This window comes from Zeus faber, assembly GCF_960531495.2.
Source record: "Zeus faber genome assembly, chromosome: 15".
Taxonomy (NCBI): domain Eukaryota; kingdom Metazoa; phylum Chordata; class Actinopteri; order Zeiformes; family Zeidae; genus Zeus; species Zeus faber.
This window is the reverse complement of record NC_137194.1, coordinates 3,929,321-3,936,820: the sequence shown is the minus strand read 5'-3', so window position 1 is coordinate 3,936,820 and position 7,500 is coordinate 3,929,321. Positions and strand designations below refer to the sequence as shown.

Here is a 7,500-nt window from a genome sequence, read left to right as displayed (position 1 = left end):
ATTATACCATGTTTATAGTTAATGATTGTATATTATCGTATATTTATAGTATATGATAGTATATTATAGTACATTGTAGTATATTTATACTATATTATACTTCAATGTAGTATATTTATATTATATTATAATACGTTGTAGTATACAGTACTTATACTATATTATAGTACACTGTAGCACATTCATACTATATTGTAATACATTGTAGTATATTTATACTATATTATAGTACATTGTACAATGCACATATCTGTATATACATAGCCATATTCCTTCAACCTATTCCATTTTATTTCAATTTATTTTTTATTGTATTTTATTCTATATATTTTTTATCTTATTCTATAAGTATTCCACTTACTGTATTACGTTTTAGGAGTCAGTTAGTCGGTCTATTAGAAAGTAATTTTCTACTTTTTATTTTATTTTATTTTAGTACTTTTTCCTAGGACTTCTTGTGTGCTATCACCGGGTGCGTTGCATTACATTTCACTGCATATATGTATGGAAGTATGTATATGTATGTGACAAATAAAAATCTTGAATCTTGAATCTTGAATCTTGAATCTTGTAGCACATTTCTACTATATTATAATACATTATAGTATATTTATACGATATTATAGTACATTGTAGTATAGTTATATTATATTATAATACATTGTAGTTTTGTTACATTATATTGAAGTACATTGTAGTATATTAATACTATATTATAGTACATTGTAGTATATTGATACTATATTGTAGTACATTGTAGTCTATTTATACTGTATTGTAGTACATTGTACTATATTTATACTATATTATAGTACATTGTAGTATGTTACACTATATTATATTACATTGTAGTATATTTATACTGTATTATAGTACATTGTAGTATAGTTATACTATATTATAGTACATTGTAGTATAGTTATACTATATTACAGTACATTGTAGTATAGTTATACTATATTATAGTACATTGTAGTATTGTTATATTATATTATAGTACATTGTAGTATCATATAAAACCCAGCTGCTCGATTCAGAACTTTCTTCTTTGAAACGACAGAAAGAAGCTTCGACTGAACAGAAAGAAGGGATGAAAAATGAGAGACGGAAAGAAGATGGAGAGATGAAGAGAGAGAGAGACAGGATGCAACAAAAGTCTGTTTGACATGAAAGGAGGAAGAGCGAGAATTAATTAGGAAAAGAGAGAAAGAAAGAGAGAACGAGACAGAGAGGAATGAAGGAATGTCCAACAGCTCTGACAGAAACAAAGAACAGTTATATAAAAGAGAGAGACGGAAAGAGAGAGCGACAGGAGGGAGAGACAGAGAGACAGAAAGAGAGAGACAGAGAACGAGAGACAGGAGGGAGAAACAGAGAGACTGAAAGAGAGAGACAGAAAGAGAGAGAGAGACAGGAGGGAGAGCCAGAGAGACAGAAAGAGAGAGAGAGACAGGAGGGAGAGCCAGAGAGACAGAAAGAGAGAGAGAGACAGGAGGGAGAGCCAGAGAGACAGAAAGAGAGAGACAGAGAACAAGAGACAGGAGGGAGAAACAGAGAGACAGAAAGAGAGAGAGAGACACAGGAGGGAGAGAAAGAGGGACAGACAGAGAGGGATGGTACAGCCTCATAAACAATAGCTGGGTTAGGGACACACACACACACACACACACACACACACACACACACACACACACACACACACACACACACACACACACACACACACACACACACACACACACACACCATGCACATTTTGAATTTGATGAGATTTATGGATCTTTTCCCATGATGAAACCTGTCTGTCTGCTTCCAACCTGTCAACAATCGGCCAATCACACCAGGGCAGCCAATCAATCAAGCAGATATTATGAATGCAGAGAGAAAGACAGCTATGAAGGAGAGTGAGACAGACTGAATGTGTGTTTGTGTGTGTGTGTGTGTGTGTGTGTGTGTGTGTGTGTGTGTGTGTGTGTGTTGTGTGTGTGTGTGTGTGTGTGTGTGTGTGTGTGTGTGTGTGTGTGTGTGTGTGTGTGTGTTACTGTCTATTCATGCCTCAGTGTAAATATCAGCAGGTCGTCAGTTCAGCTGTGAACAGAGAGAACATTCATACAGACAGAAAGACAGGCAGGCAGACAGACAGGCAGGCAGACAGTATTTCAGTGGTTTGTTGAACATCGGAATTTGACACATTGTAACACACATTGTAACACACTGTCACACACACTGTAACACACTGCAACACACACTGTCACACACACTGAAACACACAATTTAACACACTGTAACACACTGCAACACACACTGCAACACACACTGTAACACACACTGTACCACACACCGTAACACACACTGTAAAACATTGTAAGACACACTGAACACACACACACACACTGAACACACACACACACATACTATAACACGCACACTCTGAACACACACACACACTGTACACACTGACTAAAGCTTTTTAAAATATAGGCCATGTGTTCATAATCTCCAATACCCCCCCCCACACACACACACACACAGTAACACACACACACACACACACACACACACACACACACACACACCAGATTAGGTGTCCATCCATTTGCTAATCTTAGTTAATCTGATGAATATAACTCTAAATACTGAGACCCCCTGTCTGCCATGCCCATTACTCCATGTTTACCAGTACACCAGTACAGACCTCCCACTGAATAACTACCACCACCAGTACAAACCTCCCAGTGACTAACTACCACCACCAGTACAGTACAACACTCCCAGTGACTAACTACCACCACCAGTACAAACCTCCCAGTGACTAACCACCACCACCAATACAAACCTCCCAGTGACTAACTACCACCACCAATACAAACCTCCCAGTGACTAACTACCACCACCAGTACAGTACAAACCTCCCAGTGACTAACTACCACCACCAGTACAGTACAAACCTCCCAGTGACTAATTACCACCACCAATACAAACCTCCCAGTGACTAACTACCACCACCAGTACAGTACAAACCTCCCAGTGACTAACTACCACCACCAATACAAACCTCCCAGTGACTAACTACCACCACCAGTACAGTACAAACCTCCCAGTGACTAACTACCACCACCAATACAAACCTCCCAGTGACTAACTACCACCACCAGTACAGTACAAACCTCCCAGTGACTAACTACCACCACCAGTACAGTACAAACCTCCCAGTGACTAACTACCACCACCAATACAAACCTCCCAGTGACTAACTACCACCACCAGTACAGTACAAACCTCCCAGTGACTAACTACCACCACCAGTACAGTACAAACCTCCCAGTGACTAACTACCACCACCAGTACAGTACAAACCTCCCAGTGACTAACTACCACCACCACCACCTCTGATGCTGGCCTACAGAGTGATTGTTGGGAACGCTCCCACCTACTTAAATGCTCTTGTAAAAACACGTTACTCCCCGGATGCTGCGCTCATCAAATGAGCGTGGCCTGGCTCTGCCGGCCGTACAACCACGGCAATCCAGGTTGTTCTCATTTGTAGTTCCACGTTGGTGGAACGAGCTGCCAAAAACGACCAGAGCGGGGAGCTCCCTCTCTGTCTTTAAGAAGCACTTGAAGACCCAGCTCTTCAGTGAGTACCTCCTGCCCTAACCTACAAATACTTAGCACCACCTTGCAGTATTTATTGTTACACTAATGTCTCTGTCGCAATGTAGCTTGAATGTTATTCTCCCTTGTAAGTCACTTTGGATAAAAGCGTCTGATAAATGACTAAATGTAAATGTAAATGTAACCAGTACAAACACCCCAGTGACTAACTACCACCACCAGTACAAACATCCCACTGACTAACTACACCACCAGTACAGACCTCCCAGTGACTAACTACCACTACCAGTACAGACCTCCCACTGACTACCTACCACTACCAGTACTAACCTCCCAGTGATTAACTACACCACCAGTACAGGCCTCCCAGTGACTAACTACCACTACCAGTACAGTACAGACCTCTCAGTGACTGACTACACCACCAGTACAGACCTCCCAGTGACTGACTACACCACCAGTACAGACCTCCCAGTGACTGACTACACCACCAGTACAGACCTCCCAGACCTCCCAGTGACTGACTACACCACCAGTACAGACCTCCCAGTGACTGACTACACCACCAGTACAGACCTCCCAGTGACTGACTACACCACCAGTACAGACCTCCCAGTGACTGACTACACCACCAGTACAGACCTCCCAGTGACTAACTACCACCACCAGTACAGACCTCCCAGTGTCACCATGACAACAAGCTTCCTGTTTCCGTTTCCTTCTCTGACTGAGTTGAAATTAACGTTTAAAAAATGTCTATGGTGTGTGTTCATAGTGTTTGTTTATAAGGTGTGCAAAGTGTATGTGTGTGTGTGTGTGTGTGTGTTTGTGTGTGTGTGTGTGTGTGTTTGTGTGCGTGTGTGTGTGTGTGTGTGTGTTTGTGTGCGTGTGTGTGTGTGTGTATGTGTTTGTGTGTGTGTCTGTGTGTGTTTGTGTGCGTGTGTGTGTGTGTGTGTGTGTTCTATTCTAAGAGTAACAGCTGCAGCTGCCAATTATACACACAATTATAGTGTGTGAGGGTGTGTGTGTGAATTCAGTTTGTGTGTGTGTGTGTCTATGTATGTGTGCGAATGTGTGTGTGTGCGTGCGTACTTGTCTTCATGTGTATGTGAATTCAGTGTGTGTGTGTGTGTGTGTGTGTGTATGTGTGTGTGTGTGTCTTCATGTGTGTGTGCATGTGTGTGTGTGTATGTGTGTGTGTGTGTGTGTTTATGTTTGTGTGTGTGTGTGTTTATGTTATTGTGTGTGTGTTTATGTTTGTGTGTGTGTATGTGTGTGTGTGTGTTTATGTTTGTGTGTGTGTGTGTGTGTTTATGTTTATGTGTGTGTGTTTATGTTTATGTGTGTGTGTATGTGTGCGTGTGTGTGTTTATGTTTATGTGTGTGTGTGTGTATGTGTTTATGTGTGTGTTTATGTTTGTGTGTTTGTGTATGTGTGCGTGTGTGTGTTTATGTTTATGTGTGTGTGTGTATGTGTGTGTGTGTTTATGTTTATGTGTGTGTGTGTGTGTGTGTGTGTGTGTGTTTATGGTTATGTGTGTGTGTGTGTGTGTGTGTGTGTGTGTGTTTATGGTTATGTGTGTGTGTGTGTGTGTTTATGTTTATGTGTGTGTGTGTGTGTGTGTGTGTGTGTGTGTTTATGTTTATGTGTGTGTGTGTGTGTGTGTGTGTGTGTGTGTGTGTGTGTTTTTATGGTTATGTGCGTGTGTGTATGTGTGCGTGTGTGTGTTTATGTTTATGTGTGTGTGTGTGTGTGTGTGTGTGTGTTTATGTTTATGTGTGTGTGTGTGTGTGTGTGTTTGTGTTTATGTGTGTGTATGTGTGTGTGTGTTTACGTTTATGTGTGTGTATGTGTGTGTGTGTGTAGCAGTAGATCTCGGTTCTGGTGACTTGCACAGCGGGGGGGTGAGAAGAGAGAGAGCTTGATGACCTTGTGTGACCTTTAGCCATCACCTTGAAACATGGAGTCACACAAACCAAGCGTGTTTCATGTCACGTTTATCTGTTAGTTTCAAATGTATTGTTGTGTATAGTACACACACAACACACACACTGTGTGAAGCTGGAGATCTCAAGTTCAAGTTCAAGTTCAAGTTCAAGAGATTATTTGTAACAACACAGGGAAATGAAAATGTAATTATTATTATTATATATACTGTTATATATTATTATTATATATGAGCGCAGATGATCAGTCAGAGATCTTGCTACTTCATCTCTTGGACCATCCTTCCTAACATAGAGAAACTTGGAAGCATGTTCATATAGCCAGCTATGACGTCACCGATGTCCGAGGGTAAATTTCATCATTGCATTAATAATAATAAAATCATACTTTCTGCAGCGCCGGCCGCTGCTGTGACTTCGCAGTGCCTCACATCTGTGATCAATGTTGATATTGTTGTAAATCTATAAAGAACTGTAATTCCACCTACAGACAGACAGACAGAGAGACACGCAGGCAGACAGGCAGAGAGACGGACAGGCAAGCAGACAAGCAGACAAGCAGACAGACAGGCAGACAGGCAGAGAGACAGACAGACAGGCAGAGAGACAGACAGACAGGCAGACAGACAGCGAGAGAGACAGGCAGACAGGCAGACAGGCAGACAGACAGGTTTTGTGATTTTCCCCAGCATTAAGAAATCTCCCCTGCAGGGCTGCCGCTACAGACAACATCTCTGGTCCTGTGCTTTCAGATTGTGCAGAAGAGCTGAAGGACGTCCTCAGGGACGTCTTGACACCTCCTTCAGTCGGCCTGTGGCCCCCGCCTGCTTCAGAGCCACCACCACCACCACCTGTGCCACAGGAGTCACCCCAGCCTGCTTCAATGACCAGCGCCCTCTCGCTCAGATCTCCACCATTAACAAGTGCTTTGAGAGACTCGTCCTGCACTACATAAAACCCGGGCTCCCTCCCTGGCGACGCCGTCTCCTCCGCCCTCCACTCCGCCCTCACCGCACGCTGTTCAGAGATTTCATTCAGTCGCATCATGCCTTGCAACCACTTTGTCAGATTTGCTGACGACACAACTGTGGTGGGCCTCATCAGAAACCACGAGCAATCGAACCACAGGAGCGAGGTGAACCAACTCGGGTGGTGCAAATATAACCTCTCCCCAAAGGGAACACAAAGGAGATTGTTATTGACTACCGCACTGCCCACACCCGACACCCCCCACCGACCAACGGTACTGCTGTGGAAGCGGTGAGCTGCACCCAATTTCTGGGTGTGTACATCACAGAGGACCTCCCCTGGATTAATAACTAACAAAACCGCATCACTGGCCAAGAAAGCCCACCAGCCTCTTGACGTCCTCCGCGAGCGCCAGCACCCATCATGTCCTGCTTCTACCGAGGTGCCCTCCAGCACTCTGACAGGCTGCATGGTCGTGTGCTTTGGGAGCGGCGCTGCCTCCACCCACAAGACCCTGCAGCTGCATAGCGAGCGCGGCTGTGATCACGGGTGCCTCACACACCTCCCTCCTGGACGTTCACCGCGCCGGTGGAGCCCGCCGAGCCACCGGCATTGTGCGCGACCCCGCCCATCCCTCGCACAGCCTCACCAGCCTCCATCTGGGAGAAGGCAGCGCAGCCCTCGAGCCTCCACCACGCTGTGTCACAGCTTCGTACGCGGGGTTGTCAGGATGCTCAGCTCCCTCCCCGTGGAACCCACTACACGTCCAACAGCACCAGCCACAACAACTTTCCTTTACAAATAAATGTGCACACGCCCACACCCACACCCGCCACTTTGTAGAGAACCCTCTACTGCTGCTAAAGCGCTGCTGACAACACCTCCTGCTGCACATCCTTCCTATTCTGCACTATGTTTTTTCATCATTACAGTGTTTGTTCTTGTTCTGTACCTTGTTATTGCTCCCGC

General features: G+C 44.1%; 1 protein-coding gene across 1 annotated transcript in view; it reads right to left on the bottom strand.

Annotated features, from left to right (window-relative positions):
• The window catches only part of plxnb3 (plexin B3), a 51,897-nt gene that overhangs the window by 41,543 nt on the left and 2,854 nt on the right, over positions 1 to 7,500 (bottom strand). The gene's annotated exons all lie outside the window — the stretch shown is intronic.